Consider the following 19099-nt stretch of genomic DNA (forward strand, 5'->3'; position numbering starts at 1 on the left):
CAAGGTGAAAGGGCCTTCAAGACTGTTGGTTATTTTATAAAGATACCTTAATATTTTTAAGTACGAGCCAACCACACCCCCAAAATAACCTCCCCCCTCCCCTTGTCAAGGCAAAGGGGGACTTCCTTTGTCATTACTAATTGAGATGTTTCTTGTCAAAACAGAGTGATAAACCTTCAGTCAGCCACAATTAGCAAGAGAAATATCATACTGTTATTAGTTGCAGATGGTTTCCCTTCAAGGATGTTGATGATTTATTTAATAATTTCTTTCAGTTTATTATTTTTTGTTTCTAATTTAAAAAAGAACCTTATTTAAATGTCATATGAACTTATTCAAGATGTTAATTAGTCGAAAATGATTATATTTCCATTGGATGGCATGAGTGAGAGGGTGACGAATATCCTGGATAATTTCGCACTCAAAAATGGTTCCTCTGTCCCTGACGTCTGTTATTGACGCTTCGTTGCCCTGCTTAAACTTGAGAGAGAGAGAGAGAGAGAGAGAGAGAGAGAGAGAGAGAGAGAGTCATTTGTTATTTTGAGGCAATAATGACAAGGAGGAAGGGAGGTAGGTCTTAGACCAAGTGAGTAGAATTTGGCGACATAATGGAGAGAGAGAGAGAGAGAGAGAGAGAGAGAGAGAGAGAGAGAGAGAGAATCATTAGTTACTTTGAGGAAGTATTGATAAGGAGGAAGGGAGGTAGATCTTACTGTAGAACAGGCTGAGTGGGTAGAATTTGGCGACATGATGGAGATAGATAGAGAGAGAGAGAGAGAGAGTATAATTTCTGGTGGTACAGACAGAACGATTGTGAGGTGGGCATATGTTTTACAAGAGAGAGAGAGAGAGAGAGAGAGAGAGAGAGACTTTGCGCCATGATAGTTTGCAGACCCAAAAATTTCTGAAGCTATCAATCATCAGATAATTTTATTAGTTTTTTTTTCACGTAAAAAGACGAGGCTAATGATGTAAGAGAAATTGCTATTCAACAATCCTTATAGGAAATTTTTTATTTTGTAATAGTGTTTGGGGCTTTTTATGTTTTTACTGATTTTGGCTGTTATTGCTTTATCTATTTTCCGTGTTTTCATTCTTGTAAGGAACTTAAAAGGAATAAGAGAGAGAGAGAGAGAGAGAGAGAGAGAGATATTCACAGGAAATGTCCATTCTTACCAGGAAAGCTATTTTGAGAGAGAGAGAGAGAGAGAAGAGAGAGAGAGAGAGGGAGAATGTAATTTCTGGTGTTACAGAGAGAACCATTGTGATGTGGGATTGAGAGTGACAAAATAAAAGAAAACAGAGAGAGAGAGAGAGAGACAGACAGACAGAGAGAATATATAATTTCTGGTGTTACGGAAAGAACCATTGTGATGTGGGATTGAGTCTGACTAAAGAAAAGAAAATTGAGAGAGAGAGAGAGAGAAATATAATTTCTGGTGTTCCGGAAAGAACCATTGTGATGTGGATTGAGTCTATGATAAAAATAAACAGAGAGAGAGAAGAGTCGGCGTATTTCAGGAAGGCCCCGGCCTGGGAGTGTGCAGATGGACGTGACACTTTAACAGGGGTAACTCGGCAGGCTTACTGTGGCGGAGGGCGTCCCAGATAAATGCGATACAAGACACGATTAAGAAGATCCTGGGCAGAACAGTCCGGATAGAGGGAGAGGGCGGCGGGAGGAGGTTCGCACGGCGATATGACGGCACACAATTGACAGTGACGTGTAAGGCGACCCACATCGATTAAAGGTAGTTTATTCAGTTTATTTGGGTCGCGAGGAGACAATTACATCCCCCTATCTTTACGAATATCGAAGGGAGAATGGGATCCACTTTGGCTGTTTATGGTTGCTAAAGGATTATCCCCTTTTCGTTCCTCGTCAGTGAATATTTTTGTGGACGTTGCTCGTGGAAAACTTAGGGACTTGTCTTTTTGTTGTAGGAAAATGGGATTTTTGTTTTAAATTGATCTTAACCTTTTTAATATTAAGAGGTAAATTTGTCCGTTATTATTCATAGCTAAGGATAGTGAAAACTAGTTTGGATGTAACTGTATTACCGTGTTGTTTTTTGCAGTGTTTATTCTTTTAATGTAAGTTATTGTGATCATGTTTTTAAAAAAATTAATTAAAAAATCAACTTCCCCATTGTTTCACGCAGAACCGTTCTACATTATTATTATTATTATTATTATTATTATTATTATTATTATTATTATTATTATTATTATTTCTTTATTTGTGTGTATTTCATATTAAAAGAACACTTATAGGACAGGCTTGGTCCTGAAAAAAGAGAGGAAGGACAACACCACCAGTGAAAAGAAAAGAAAAAAAAAAGCTAGAAGGCAAAAGATGTTACAGCTTGGATAGTATAAATTCGGTGGTGGCGGGCCGTCTCCAGCCAGCCCCTCAGCCCTCTGCGTGATGCACTTAACCTTGAGGTTTCTTGGAAGAGGAGTGTGCGGCAACTCTCGGCTCCCCTAAACGTGCTTTCCCAGCTATTACGGAGGCATAAAATGATTGGGCTCTGAGGAGAAGCGCCGGAGATGTTGCGCGAGAAAACTTTGCTGTGGAGGGAAGCAAGTTGCTGTGGAGAGAATCAAGAAACCTTGGAATTGAAACCTTGGAATGGGAAAAAGTAAGAAACTTCGGAATTGGGATAAGTAAGAGACGTCGGGATGGAGTTAAGGAAGAAGTATTAGATTTGAGCTAAGGGACCTTGGAATAGTTATGGAACAAACCTTGGAATGAAGTTATATAAGAAGCCTTGGAATTGGTATAACCAAGGGACCTTGACATGGAGGTATGTAAGAAACCTTGGGATGGAACGATGTTAGAAGCCTTGGAATGAAGCTATTGAAGAGACCTAGAAATTTAGCACTTATATAGCTTGGAATGAAGCTATGTAAGAAACCTTGGAATGAAGCAGTGTTAGAAATATTAGAATGAAGTTATGCGAGAAATCTTGGGATGGAAGCAATGTTAGAAACTAGGAAATGGAGCCACGTGAGTAACCCTGGAATGGAGCGATATAAGAAAACCTTGGAATGTCGCAAAGAAAGATAACGTTGAATGAAGTTATGTAAGAAATTGGAATGGAGCGATGCTAGAAACCTTGGAATGGGGCCGTGGAAGAAATCTTATAAGAAATCTTGAAATGGAACGGTTCAGGAAAAATCTTAAGTGGGGTCGTGAAAGGGAACCTTGAAGTTGAATAATGGAAGGAAATCTCGGTGCTGCACTGTACAGGGAAACACGTGACTGGAACAAGTTAATGAGGCCATGGAAACGAACAGGTTTAGTAAAGTATGTAATGGAATGACGCAGTGAAACTTTAAAATGTAAAATGATGTAGAACAATGAAGTATGGAAAGTTGAAATAAAGGAAACGTTCTTTATAACGTCTTGAAAGAAATAGGTTTTCGTACACGGCATGAAAATATTAAAATAGCGTTCATTGAGAATAATTCTAGATAACATCAGTGTTGTGTCGTAAGAATAAGGGAAATGCTGAAAATATATTGGTATTATTATAAGAAGGAGAAGAAGAATTCATAATTTTACAGCGTCAAATTTTACCCGAAATATTTTGTCCATGTTTGATGAATAAACTTAAAAAGTTTTTTAAACAATTAATAGTCTAATTATAACTTCTCTCGGATATACATGTGAAGATACTTATGAAGGACTATTTTATCCTCAAATATAGCTGTTCCAGTTTTCACCCATAGTTTCATGTCTTACACTGATATGAATCTTCTCTCATGAGGCATTAAATTTCTTTGGGTTTCAGAACTTCCATTCCTCCGACATGTGCAGACCATTAGAATTTTGGCACTTCTACGAACCAGTTGGGTGCAAGATACAGAGAAATCGATGCTGATTGGTTATTTCTGGCTTAAGATATGGAAGTGTGAAGGCATCACTTGACATACTAATATATATATATATATATATATATATATATATATATATATATATATATATACCTATCTAATATATATATATATAAAACCTAGCATACGCTAATAAGTGCATTGTTTAGTAAGGTTTTTTTAACTCTAATTCTTATCATCAGCATTCAGTGGACTTGCTTTAATATCAGCTGCTAATTAGAAAAACAAAAGACGTAACAGACCGTGTTTGTCATATCAAAAGTGACCCAGGTCATTATGACGTCACTTCCTTTTTGTTGACGGTAAAATAAGTGTTATTTATCTCCGGTTAATTGTTTAACTAGATAATTAAGGCAATGCATCTGTCGCTCAGTAACATGACTTGCATGAAATTAGTTTTTTTTTTTTTATCCTGTTTCGTTGCTCGCATTCCAACTTCAGCTATGCCTGATGAAAATCTCTTCACTCATGTACAATTATACGTATATATGCAGGCGCGCACACGTTTATATACATATATATATATGTGTGTATATATAATATATATATATATATATGCTTACTAATAGTAACTTAGCAATGTTGTCGCGGAGTTCTGTAATATCTCTTGTTTTGAAAAGCAAAATAACACAAATTCATAACTATTTGGCCAGTGTACCTTTTGCGCTAGAATGATTCCGATTCCGTATTGGAACTGCATTTTTGGTGTACCTGATTCCGCAGTTCTGTGATTCATTAATTCTGTTTCGCGTTAACCACTTCAACCGGTTATCCAGTGCTTAGAACTTTGCACGAGAATCTTACCCAATTGAATTTTTTTATGTCAGCCTATATACATATGTAATATATATCATATATATATATATATATATATATATATATATATATATACACTATATATACATATATATTATCCACCACATCCTTTGTGAATTAACTTCTTGGTTCAGTTTATTTTTCTTTAATATTTTCATCCATCGTCATGAAACTCAAACCTTTGTTGCTCGGCTTTTGACACATCGTGCCCTCGTGTAGTGAGCGTTGTGCAAATCTGTCTATATTATGTCCTTCAATAAAAGTAAATAACAATTGATTGACATTTCAACTGATGAAAAACCGTATAGTGCCAATACATTTTCTGATATATTCTGATTCATTGCTGAAATAAAGACTAGTTTTAAAATCTCAGACATCCTTGGAGTAAATGAATTTTGGCTGTGAATATTTGTTATTGTATTTGTAATTTAAATTATTAGTTTTAGTACTATTACTCCTGCCTTTGCCAGTGTCATTATTATTATTGTGTGTGTGTATTATTATTATTATTATTATTATTATTATTATTGTGTGTACATCTGAAGTTAAAATTGCGGACCTATTTTTTCCCATTTTTATTTTTGATTGTCATCCCTGGAACCCATCTCGGCCAGTAATTGTTTCTTGGTAAGCCTTTTGAGACAGTCGATACAATTTTCAGATGTAATAATTTCTCTCTCTCTCTCTCTCTCTCTCTCTCTCTCTCTCTCTCTCTCTCTCTCTCTCTCTCTCCTCTCTCTCTCTCCTGTGGTTCAGCATATGCGTTAACATTTTTTTGCAATGTGTATATTGTCTAAATTAATCTTGAGGCATACTAATTTATATACATATATATACATTTTATATATATATACATACAAATATACATACATATATACATACAAATACACATACACATATACATACATACACACATACATACATACATGTCTTTACCTCGGTGATAATTTGTTCTTTACCACCTATGTTTTTTGTTAGGCACTTTTTTTTTTTTTTAACTATGTGAACCTTTCGTATGAATATTAATTGTATCTTGAACGTTGCTGCCTATCATTCATCATAATTTTCTCCACAAGGAAGTCAGTGCTCTACGTATAAAAGTATATATTGTGGTGTTTGGAATTAGTTAAACTCTACAGCTGTCTTACCCAGTGTTGAGAAACTCTTAACCACAGCCTTAAGAAATCTAGGGTTTCACAAGAAATAAGGAGGGCCTTTTTTTTTTGCGTCTGGTAATGGTCTGTCATTTCCCCAAATTGAAGAGTAAATACAGCTCTCCAGCTCAGTGCCTGCTGGTCTTTGTATTGTAAACAGCGCGAATTTCATGTATTTTCTTTTCTCATATCCATTACGTTTGTTGCATAATCTTTAGCCGTGAAGTAACCTTTCCTCTCACGAAACATTTCCGCTTGCACCTTACGGCTGAGGTTTGTTACGAGTTCCAATAACGCTTGGTTTCATGCAAAGCTGGGCTGTGTAACCCACCCTCAACCTCACATGAGTGCGTAAGGTATAACCTCACATGGCAAAGGAATCAGTAATTCCTGATCTGTTGGAGGAATGTAAATAGTATTACTATTGTTGTTATTTACACGTTGCCAGTACTCACCGTTGATCATGTAAGTAAATTAGAGTTGCCCCGTGTTAATAATTTTGTTGCCTGGTAGAGTTAAATCCTCTGTTCCGTTTATTAACTTGACCTTAGTGATGGAAAGGTGTAAAGATAATACGTTTAGAAGCCGCGTATAATAAGCTATCACCCATTTGGAAAATTATTATTATTATTTGAGTTACGAAATTCACAATAATTTAGTGGGCTCTAGTACAAAATTCAAAATAGCAAGTAGTTAGATTTCGAAAGCAAACATAGTTGCTATGTTCGATCAAAAAATGAAAATGAGCAGGCATTCTGTAGCTCTTAAGTGTTTTTTTTTTTTTTTTACTTCCACTGAAGTATAACACTCCGAGGAAATCATTGCGGATTTTTTCCTAATCATTCATTTTATTGTGAGGAACCTTCTTCTTCTTCTTCTTCTTCTTCTTCTTCTTCTTCTTCTTCTTCTTCTTCTCCTTCTTCTTCTTCTTCTTCTTCTTTATTATTATTATTATTATTATTATTATTATTATTATTATTTTTTATTGTTTACCCATTCCGTCAGAATGTCAAAAAATTATATAGATTAAAACAGCTACCATAATATTAATTAAACTAATTTCAAGCTTTTGCGCGCATTAAGAGAGTAACTATACTGTAAAAAAAAAAAATACGGCATTACGCTTTGCTGTGCAGTGAATAGTGTAAATAACTCTAAGTTATATATAATTGGAAAGCAGTTTATCGGCGTTTTGAATGTTGCATATTACACACACACACACACTCATATATATATATATATATATATATATATATATATATATATATATATATATATATATATATAAATAACTCTAAGTTATATAAGTGAAAGCAGTTTATATATAATTGCATATCACAACACAGTTTATCAGCGTTTTGGATATATACATATTACATATATATATATACATATATATATATATATATATATATATATATATATATATATATATATATATATATATATATATATATATATATATGTGTGTGTGTGTGTGTGAACATGTGTGTGTGTGTGTGTGTGTACATGTTATATCTTTATTTTTTGCAAATATTTTTTAATAAATTATAAAAATAATTGATTTTTCATAATTATGTGGAAGAAGCCAAAAAGATCATTAACTTGCTCAAAGAACCTCCATGGAATAGGACTCCCTTAATGAAAAAGATAGAAAACAGCGCAGAGAGAAGTTGAAAATAAACAAACAAAGATATCAAATAAATGAGACCCCAAAAAAATCGACAAACAGCATTCGAACTCGATTTGAAAAGGTAAAGCTTTATTTCATGACACAAAAGTCTTTCTTTATGAATGGAGTTGTAGCATTCCTCCTGTATGGGTTTATATCCATTTTTTGAAAATTTCTCAGAGTTTGCATGCCACATTTTTCTCCCATTACTATGCAGCCAATCTCTCTCTCTCTCTCTCTCTCTCTTTCTCTCTCTCTCTCTCTCTCTCTCTCTCAGGTGCAAGCGGCTTATGATCCAGTACTCGTTCATAGTTTCTTTTTTTTTCACACACGCGTGCGTACTTCTCTTTACCTTCTCTTACTTCCTAATGAGCACCATGTTCTTTGGAAGCTTGAATTTCAAGTCAGTGGCCTCTGTGAGCTTGTTCCATATGAATAGGGCCCATCGTCTGAATAATAATAATAATAATAATAATAATAATAATAATAATAATAATAATAATAATAATAATACTGCAATCATGTAGTGAAGTTTACATCAATTACATTGTTATTTGGTCTTCCATTCCCTTTGCATTTCCCTTCCTTACTTGCTTGTTGCCTAGATTAGAGTAAGATCACCTGAAGCGTTATTTGAAAAAGGGCAAAAGCAACACAAGAGGACCGGCTGGATAAAAAAGACAAAAATCGAATTTCTAAAATATAGATTTATTGCTTTCTTGAAGGAAAGCAGTGCTTTTAGTTTTAGTGGTGACGTAATAATCTCCCTTTCATCTGTTCTGCAATGGATGTTGGTTTTAAGATACGTTATCGGAGACGTTTATTGTATTATGGAAGACGTTCCATTAGTTGTTGGAAACATTTGAATATGCTGTTGGAAACGTTTAAATATACTATTGGACACGTTTAAATATACAGTTGGAAACTTTTAAATATACAGTTGGAAACGTTTAAATATACTATTGGAAACGTTTAAATATACTATTGGAAACGTTTAAATATACTATTGGAAACGTTTAAATATATTATTGGAAACTTTTAAATATACTGTTGGAAACGTTTAGCATACTTTAAATATACTATTGAAACGTTTAAATAAATGAAATAGTATATGTATACTATTGGAAACTTTTAAATATACAATATACTAATGGAAACCTTTAAATATACTATTGGAAACGTTTAAATATACTATTGGAAACCTTTAAGTATATTATGGGAAACGTTTAATATATATTATTGGAATCGTATAAGTATAGCATTGGAAACATCTAAATATACTATGAGCAACGTTTAAATGTATCAGTGAAAACTTTTAAATACATTATTGGAAACGCTTAAATATAATTTGGGAAACGTGTAACATAAAATGAATTGTCATAAATGTAAATAAAAATTTCTGATAAATATCAATGGCATTCTTCAAAATTTTTTTTTTTTTTTTTTTTGGAAAGGGCGGTGGATATTATAGTTAGAAGATATACACCGAAGCATTAGTTTTACGTAAACAGAAACAGAATAAAAATAAAAAAAAAAGATAATAAAATAAAAAGCAAGGAAAGATGAGAATGGTGTAGCAGCGTAAAGAGGGAAAAAAAAGAGTAATAGCGAGGAATAAAAAAAATAAGCGAGGGAAGATGAGAACGGCGTAAGGAGGAAAAAGAAAGAGAGAGAGTAATAGTGAGGAAAGAAGTAAGACGAGACGAGGGATAAGAAAGAGACAAGAGACGCGACGATCTTTATCGCCCAAGTCCTCCGTCTCTCGAAAACATGTTTGTGTGCTCCTGCTCGCCTTTAAAAGAGACTCCCTTTAAAGAGGCCGAAATTAAAAAAAAGAGAAATTCCGAGCGCAATAACAGGGAATTTTCGCGTGTATGAAGATTAGCCTAGATTGATGCCTGGGGTTCATCTAGGTATTTCCGAGGAGGGCGGGGTGGGGAGGAGGCGGCCGTCGTCTTTCATTGGAAATTCTCTGCCGCTGGGTGATCGGATTTGCTTGAGAAGCGCCGAAATATTGACAGGCTAGTTTGCCAAGCGTGAACATTCGGACAGAACCCGGGTGCGTGTGAGTCAAGATAGAAAATTTTGGCAGACTTGTCTTTTAAAAGCGAGATATAATATATATATTTATATATATATATATATGTGTGTGTGTGTGTGTATATATATATATATATTTTTTTGCTATATAAAATATTATATGTATGTATATATATATATATATTTTTTTCTAAAATAACTTGTTTCTTAATACGAAAATATTAGGAGTTTTCCTAAGGCCTACAATATTAAAAGGATTGTTTTGCGGTCAAGGTTTGTAGATAGAAAATATGGGAAAACTTATTTTATAAGCAAAGATTACTAATTAATTTTTTAACTGAAGTATTGTGACCTGTTCCTTAGTTCTGTGATATTAAAACATTTTCGAAGGTCGAAAATGTTAAATGGCTTATTTTAGTTTTAAGATTTGTAGATAGAAAATATAACTTACTATATAAACACGGAATGCTGAATCATTTTTAACGCTGAAATACTGTGACCTGTTTTCTTAGCACAAAAATATTACGACATTTTCTAAGGTCGAAAATATTAAGAGGGTTGTTTTGTTGGCAAGATTTAATTTTTATGCCCTAAATATGGACAGTTTTCTAAACGCAAGTCTTGTTTTCTGAAACAGAAATAATATGGGCAGGTTGCAACCTTTGCAAGAAAATGTTGGCATGAATATCGACATAATTATTTTCAAATTACAAAATTATAGACAGACTTGCTGTAAATTCGTAAATATTAACAGACTTGCTGTAAATTCGTAAATATAACAGACTTGCTTTAAATTCGTAAATATTAACAGACTTGCTGTAAATTCTTAAATATTGGCAGAGTTGCTCTAAGTTCGTAAATATTAACAAACTTGCTGTAAATTCGTAAATGTTAAGATATTGACAGACTTGCTGTAAATTCGTAAATATTGGCAGAGTTGCTGTAAGTTCGTAAATATTAACAGACTTGCTGTACATTCGTAAATATTGGCAGAGTTGCTGTAAATTCGTAAATATTAACAGACTTGCTGTAAATTCGTAAATATTGACAAATTTGCTGTAAATTCTTAAATATTAACAGACTTGCTGTAAATTCGTAAATTTTGGCAGAGTTGCTGTAAGTGCGTAACTATTGACAGGCTATTTTTATGAAACACGAAAAATACTGACGAACATTTTGATGGTTCCAAAAAGATAGACAAATTTAAGAGCAACTGTGAAGTTTGAGCAAATGTTTATGAAGAAAAATCCAATAAAAATGGACGCATTATGAATTTCTTTATATTCATATATAGGAATTTCTTAGAGGAATTGATGTTTATATATTCATTGGAATTTCTTCGGATACTTGATCTATTTAGAAATTTTTCTTCCGATTTTCGGTTATAGGGATTTTATACAACAATTGATGTATTTAGATTGTTTCTTCGCCTGTATTGACAGTTTAGACCTGACGGTTAAATCGAGAAGAAATGGTTTACAAAGAAGTAAACTGGCACAATTGCAGTTGTAAAAAATATGACAAAAAAATCTAGCTGTCTACGGATTTGATGGAGGAGACAAAAAAAAAAAATGCTGGAAGCTCTTGGCATAAGTATTTTCTAAGAAAGATTTACGGATAATTCACATATAACTGGCTGTCAGTAGTTGTGCATCGTTTGAATATGAAGACTTCTGGGAATACTATTTACCCACAATCCTTTGCAAGGAATTTTATTCCCAGTGTTTAGATTCCTCCTAGAGCGTACTGTAATGTGAAGTATGTGATTCTCTCTCTCTCTCTCTCTCTCTCTCTCTCTCCCAAGTTTAGTCATTGTCTTACCCTCTTCCTCCTCAGTAAGTTCCAGTGGAAAAGATTGGTCCAGTAATCATCCATATATATAAAAAGTTGAATTCCATGACAGTAAGAACATAAGGAAGGTTACTGGCCTTGTGACCTTGAAAAACCTGTAACAGTCAGAAGATTATATTCACCTGGTAGTGGAGAAAATGCACGTAGATTGTTTTTGAGAAATATTTGTATAAGTAAGTGAGATAAAAAAAAAACGAAAGCTTACTGTTAGTGAAGCTTTGAACAAATGGCCAGTAGGCTAAATTTTATATGTATGCATACTCATACACATAGGCACCCTCACACACACTTGTGTATATATGTATATGTGTGTGTATATGTATGTATACATTATGTGTGTGTATGGGTGGATTAGTGAGCCCGAAGTTATTCGAGATTTAGATAATTTACAAATTTATCCACTTTTTTTTATACTGTACATTATTTGCTAAAATCTCACATCACCAGAACTACTGCCGGGTGTTAAAGTACTGCTTTGCTTGTTATCCTCTCGTTAAAATAGCGGATTAATATATTTCCCATCCAAGTTGATATAGCAATAAATCTAGTGTCCCGGAAATACGGTGAATTGCTTTGTTTTTAGATATTTTGGGATAATTAGTAGATTCTATAATTTTTTTTAGATAAATGGTTAAGGAAAATGCAGTATGCCTTTGTGTAGCGTAGGCCGTGTGCAAAAACCAAAGGAAAAAAAGGAGAATGAAATTGCTCCTAACCCCAAAGGAGCGATGAACCCACCTTTTAAAGTAAAGAAGATTATAGCGATTAAACCCAATGCAGTTAAATAAATTTAAAGTCCTATTTTAAATATAATCCGTTTAAGGCGATGTATACGTACGGTCGGTGACAAGTGGTGACACGATTTGGAGTTCATCGAATTGATTATCCTAAACTGCTTGTTGGCTTGCCTCTATTTTTATTTTGGGTCCTGATCTGCTTTTTCATACGTGTGTTTTATCTGAAGGGATCTTGCTTCAGTAAGTTATAATTAGGGGGCACAATTGATTTTGTTTTCTGTCTGGCTGGGTAGTGTTTGTTTCCATCACACTTCAGGAAAAGGTGTTTACACCCAAATCCTATCTTTGGGTCAGTAAGAATGCCGATTGTATTGCGGGCAGTTCTTAGAAACGCAGTGAAGATGAATATTTACAGAAACCGATGTATTCTGAGAAATTTATTTTGAAAACACATTCGTGCTACACCAAACATTGTGCTCCCGGTAATGTATCATATGAATGAAGGGGAACGTGTTGGTGGAAATGCTTACCAATATTTTTGCCGGAATGTTATCAACAGGTACTGAACATGAAAAGTAAGTAAACGCATCACATATCCTGCATACCTAGATTAAAGTATTTCTGAAAAGTAAGTAAACGCATCGCATATCCTGAATACCTAGATTAAAGTATTTCTGGTTGTTTTCTCGACAAAATTAGTATATAAATAAACTAGACAAAAGTGTTATTCGCCTTCATTGTTTTCATAAAGAAGGAAGCACAAACAGGTTCCAGGAATATACATGTAAATTTTCTGCTTCCTGATTCGCATTCATGATGTTTCCTGACGCTTCGAGCACGATTTCTAAGTAGGGCATCACGCAACTCGGTAAATTTGTGACGAAATGGAAGCTGCCAAAGATAAATGTTTTGATGGAAAGTAAACAGGGCTTGAGATCATTTAATAGGTCAGTGTCGAACAGCTTATGATACCAGCATTGAACGGAATTTGATGTCCTTATTGAACAGTACGGGGAATCAGTGGGAGAACATAACACTCATTCATTTGCTTTCATTACTCAACTCCGTAAGGGGGTAGTGCCGTCACGTAGTGTACTGTAAAAAAAGTTAAGTATACCTTAGTTTAACCAGACCACTGAGGTGATTAACAGCTCTCCTAGGGCTGGCCCGAAGGATTAGATTTATTTTACGTGGATAAGAACCAATTGGTTACCTAGCAACGGGACCTACAGCTTATTGTGGAATCCGAACCACATTATAGCGAGAAATAATTTCTGTCACCAGAAATAAATTCCTCTTATTCTTCATTGGCCGATCGGAGATTCGAACGCGGGGGCAGCAGAGTGCTAGCTGAGAACGATACCCACCCTCCCAATGAGGAACGTAGTGTACTGTAGGCATTATTAAAGGTTGTTTGCAGCGTCCCTTTGGCCCGTAGCTGCACCAGAGTTTTAGACTTTTACTTTACCTCTGTTCCTGCTTCCTCTCTTCCATCTTGCTGTCCAACCACTCCAACTACCTCTCCTCACTGTCTAAGACGCTGGAGGCCTGAAAGCGCCCTAGTGATGGCTTTGTAGCCAAGTCATTATGAATTAAATAGATTATTCGAAAAATAGAAAAAGATATTTTAAGGTTACATGTACCCATACTTTATTTTTTCTCTTTCCTTCTCTCTCTCATCAAGGGTTTTCTGATTTTTATATAGTATATATATATATATATATATATATATATATATATATATATATATATATATATATATATGTATATATATGTATATATATGTATGTATGTGTATGTGTATGTACAGTATATATGTGTATACAGTATATGTATGTATGTATATGTACATGTTATAAAATTATATGTATTTATATATAGTTTAAATGACTGTTTTTGTCATTGTTGACCAATATTGCTATGACTCTTAGTATGTGGAATAAGATCTCTTCATGCAAACTACCACATTTAGTTTCCTGTTAATGAGAGAGAGAGAGAGAAAGAGAGAGAGAGAGACTGACTTAATTGGACGGCGTTGAATAGCTAAAGCGGCATAGTGATATTTTGGACGTCGTACAATGAGAGGAATTCATCGCAAACACCATATTTATAGATCATATGATTGGAAATGCGTTTTTTTTTTTCATCTGATTTGTTTTTCATGAGTTCGCTTTGATGGCCGTCATAGGTCGGAGTGGCATTGTTGTTGTTGTTGTTGTTGTTGTTTCTGATGCTGGTGCCGGCGGTGATGATGAGAATAATCTTGTTATCGTACGCTGATGATTTTCCTTTTTTTTTAGTTGTGATACAGACAGTAGATAAGAGCGCTTAGCATTCCGTGTCTTGCGTTGTGCGTACTTCTAGCGTTGCTTGCTTGCTACTTTAGCATTCATTGCGTACGCGTGCTGATTGAATCATTACACGCGTTGTGCTTGCGTACGTGCTTCAATCAGATGTATATATCATATATCATACATACATATATACTTACATACTTACATACATACATACATACATATACGAGTATATACATATATTTATGTATGTTATATATATACTGTACAGTGTCATATGCGTTTAAGTGTATATTTATGTCACATTTGCATAGGCTCTCGTGAATAGGCTTTTGTGTGTGTGTTTTTCCTGTTAGGTTACGAATGCTTTGTAAATATATACATATATAATAATACATATAAATGCACGTTGCACATATGCTATGCAAATAGATAATCTCACTAGATTTAACTGTTTTCATTAATTTACATTCAACATACACACTTCATTTTCATAAAGGAGTGTTGGTTCAACAATCCCACTTTGAACACACCCAGCTGCGTTTCTTGCTTGACTACTTCTGTGATTCGGTTCTATTCTCATCCTGCTATCCTATGTTGAATTAAGTCCCTCAGAATAATATTCCTTGTTCATCATTCTTCTCCTTTTTCCTCTATAATCGTTCTCTTGCTTAACACTCTTGATTCCGTTTCCCGAGTTGGTAAGTTTTCGGTTCTCTTGCTCACCCGACTTCAGTCTCCTTGTTGGACGAGTCGGTAGATTTCTGGTCAGAAATTCAGCACTCTCAGCTTTCGTTGCAGTAACCAATTGGTTCTTCTTCTAATCCTTCTAACCCTCTCTAGCTGTTTCAGCTCAGTGGCGTTAAACTAAGATATACTTAATATCGACTTCATCTCTTACTTCTCTTTTTCTGTTTTCTCTTATTTTCTTATCCCGTAAGTTTGCAACTATGTCTGTTTCCTTTTTCTTGAATTTTTAATTCACTCTTTTTCTATCCAGGAAGGTTTTGAACAGCCATGGAGAAGTGCCATTTACATTTTCTAAGACATTCTTCTTCCATCACGGGCTCTTAACTTCTCCCAACAAGTTATATTCTATGATACATCAGACACTCTCCCCATGTCGCCTGTCTTGTGTTTATATTTACACACACACACACACACACATATATATATATATATATATATATATATATATATATATATTGTATATTATGTATATACATGTATTATGGGTATATGTAAGTATATATATAATATTTATATTTATGTATATATTTGTATGTATATAAAATATATATAGTATATAAAAAAATTTATATTTATGTATTATATATATATACATATAAATATATATATGAATATAAATATATGTATATACATACATATGTATATATATATATATATATATGTGCATGTATATATATATATATATATATATATATATATATATATATATATATATATATATATGTATGTGTGCATATAAGTATATATATAAATATTTATATACATATATGTGCGTATGTATATCTTACCCATATAGACACACTCCTCCATATTGTAATGCAGACATCACCCCTACCTATTCTCAATAGAGCTGCTTTTTTTTACCAGCGTTAATAGACTAGGTGTCAGGTGACCTACGGTGCGTTTTCTTTGTGACAAAAAGCTTCTTTTGTGTTGCGTTTAGGGAAACAGGTTGGCTTCTGGCCATGGAATAATAGGCGTCACATATCGTTGTTCGGAGAGATCTATTTTTCCAGACGGCAATTTTTTCTCCTCTGTCGATGTTGTTTTGTCCTGAGCAGAAATTTTTGTATGTACAGTAAGTAGGCTGTGTATGTATGTATGTATGTATGTATGTATGTATGTATGTGTATTATATATGTGTATATAGTGTCTGTATGTATGTATATATATACATATACATACATGCGTATGTACTTATTTACTTGGATATGTATGTATTGATATGTATTTCAGCTTTTTAGTTTTCTGTAAAAGAAAACTATTGTTCTGGCTCTGTCTGTCCATCCGCACTTTATTTTGTCCCACTTTTTCTGTCCGCTCTCAGATCTTAAAAACTACTGAGGTTAGAGGGCTGCAAATTGCTATGTTGATCATCCACCCTCCATTCATCAAGCATCCAAATTGCAGCCCTCTACCCTCAGTAGTTTTTATTTGATTTAAGGTTAAAGTTAGCCATGATCGTGCTTCTGGCAACGATATAGGATAGACCACCACAGGGTCGTGGTTAAAGATTCATGGGCCGCGGCTCATACACCTTTATACCGAGACCACCGAAAGATAGATCTGTTTTCGGTTGCCTTGATTATACGCTGTAGCGGCAGTACAGAAAACTCGATGGCACCGAAGAAAGTTCTGCGCATTTTTCACTTGTTAAGGGGTGGCACCAGAAAAGTTGAGTCTTCTGGTGTTTGAGCAAGTCTCTAGGCATGAGGTTGCTAGCCGCACACCCCTTTTCTAAACACCATCAGATGCTGATACTCTTCTACACCTGGGCGGACTGGTGATCGATAGGAAGAGTGTCGACCACGGACCTTGCAAACATGACCTGCTGATTGTACCCCTCGGATAAATGTTATGCCCGTTATTTTAGCTCTTCCAGTGTGCGTGTGTTGTAAGATGACAGAGGACACAAATCTTACTAAAAAACCATTGAAAAATATATTTTTTTTATGATAAGGTTTTCCCTTTATTATTTGCGATAGCGGTTGAACCTTTTCCCTTTATTATGTGCGATAGCGGTTGAACCTGATAAATTCACCTAATACAATCATATCAGCAAGACAGTGCGACAGGTTTCATTCGCTCAAAAGACAGGCCGTGTGTTTTTTTCGTGTGTAGTAGGTCAGGAATAAAAGGCCTACGTGTCTGTTAATCTTGGGAACTTCCCACATCGTTATCGCCCTCTCTCTCTCTCTCTCTCTCTCTCTCTCTCTCTCTCTCTCTCTCTCTCTCTCTCTCTCTCAGTCAGCATCTGTTGACGTAGTTTCTGTGAGTGTATGCCTGCTGTTTAAGGCTTATTGAAATGTTATGATTGCGAACTCTCTCTCTTATTCATTTTTACTCCTTACTCCTATTCCAGGATTTTTTTCAACAGTACAAAGTCAACTATGACTGATTGATTGGTTTGTTCAAACACTGAGTTCTACAGTATTATCTAAATTAGTTTTGATTAAATCTATTCAAAAACTTGCTACAGATTAACTCCTGTGTTGCTGAGGGGTCTCGCTCGTATTCCACGCATGCGTGTCACAAAAAATAATCACCTAGAGCCGCTGCTGTATCGAATGTCTGTGCTCTTTTTACCAGCGTTATCTCTCTCTCTCTCTCTCTCTCTCTCTCTCTCTCTCTCTCTCTCTCTCGTAAAGGGCGAACTATTTTATTACCCATCTATATATTTTCATCTATGCGTGTATGTATGTCTAAGAATATATATATATATATATATATATATATATATATATATATATATATATACATATACATATATACATATACATATACACACACAGATATATGTGTATGTTTTGTATATTTATTTAAGGGACCAGGGTTTGATCCCGATATAGGAGTATTATATATATATATATATATATATATATATATATATATATATATATATATATATATATATATATATATATATTGTATATGACGTTAGGGGTGATATATCTTGACCTGACCAGCTCAAATTCAGGAGTGTCACATTGATAAGGTTAGAAAGCAATTATAGTAAGAAAGAAGCAGTGAAATAGAATTAATGCCTCGATCGCCAGCGGAGCGAGTTAATCTAAACGGAACCCAAGAAAACGGTTGTTTACATCGAGGGTAAACTGTGAAAACATTTACTTGACGGTGATAAACATACAATTTATTTTCTTAATTTACATCAGTTACAATTGAGCGCTGTTATTACAGATTTACTTTAGGTTACAGTGTATGTTATGAGGATATATTATTACTGTCCCGGTTATGAAACAAATGAAAGGATGTAAGTTGCTAAATAGTAAACAAAGAAGACTTGAGGAAAGCTTCTTTTATGGCACTGGAGAGAGAGAGAGAGAGAGAGAGAGAGAGAGAGAGAAGAAGAAGAAAAGAAGAGAGCGCATTTGCCTCTACACATAATTTTCAGGAAACATAATTATGATACGTACAACAAACATAAGTGTAACTGAACAGGAATCATCATGAAGGTAACTGGGTATTCTTGCAGCGATAACTAAACAGCATCTGCGATTATTTTTGTTTTGGTGCAAAACTGTTTGTGTAACTTTTTTTTTTCCCCTGGCAAACGTTTCACAGATCTTTGAACTAGTTCGGTGATTAGATTGTTTAGAAAAAGAGTTACGATGTGCACCATTATATAACGTAAATAAATATAATTTAAAGACCGTGGCTGTAGCTTAGATCAGACTGAAAAATATCTGACAATATGAAGATAATGATCAAATCATGACTATCAGGTAACTGATTAGAATAAAAACCACGACTCGTAATCTCAAAAGGATAACATTCAATTAAGGAAAATCAATACGAGTCTAGCCAGTATGTGACCATACATACCAGACTGTCACATTCACAACGTGCAGGTTAGCATATGTGAAA

The 19099-nt window shown here is 34.3% G+C and overlaps 1 protein-coding gene across 4 annotated transcripts in view; it reads left to right on the plus strand.

Annotated features, from left to right (window-relative positions):
* The window catches only part of LOC136828058 (bromodomain-containing protein 4B-like), a 244872-nt gene that overhangs the window by 175898 nt on the left and 49875 nt on the right, over positions 1-19099 (plus strand). The window contains exon 1 of one of the 4 annotated variants that reach the window (XM_067085761.1): positions 1544-1751. The exons of the other annotated variants lie outside the window; for them this stretch is intronic. The gene's annotated coding sequence lies outside the window, so the exon portion shown is untranslated. Of the gene's footprint in view, positions 1-1543; positions 1752-19099 lie in introns of those variants that run through there. 4 annotated transcript variants of the gene reach the window in all.

This window comes from Macrobrachium rosenbergii, chromosome 42 (genome assembly GCF_040412425.1).
Source record: "Macrobrachium rosenbergii isolate ZJJX-2024 chromosome 42, ASM4041242v1, whole genome shotgun sequence".
NCBI lineage: Eukaryota > Metazoa > Arthropoda > Malacostraca > Decapoda > Palaemonidae > Macrobrachium > Macrobrachium rosenbergii.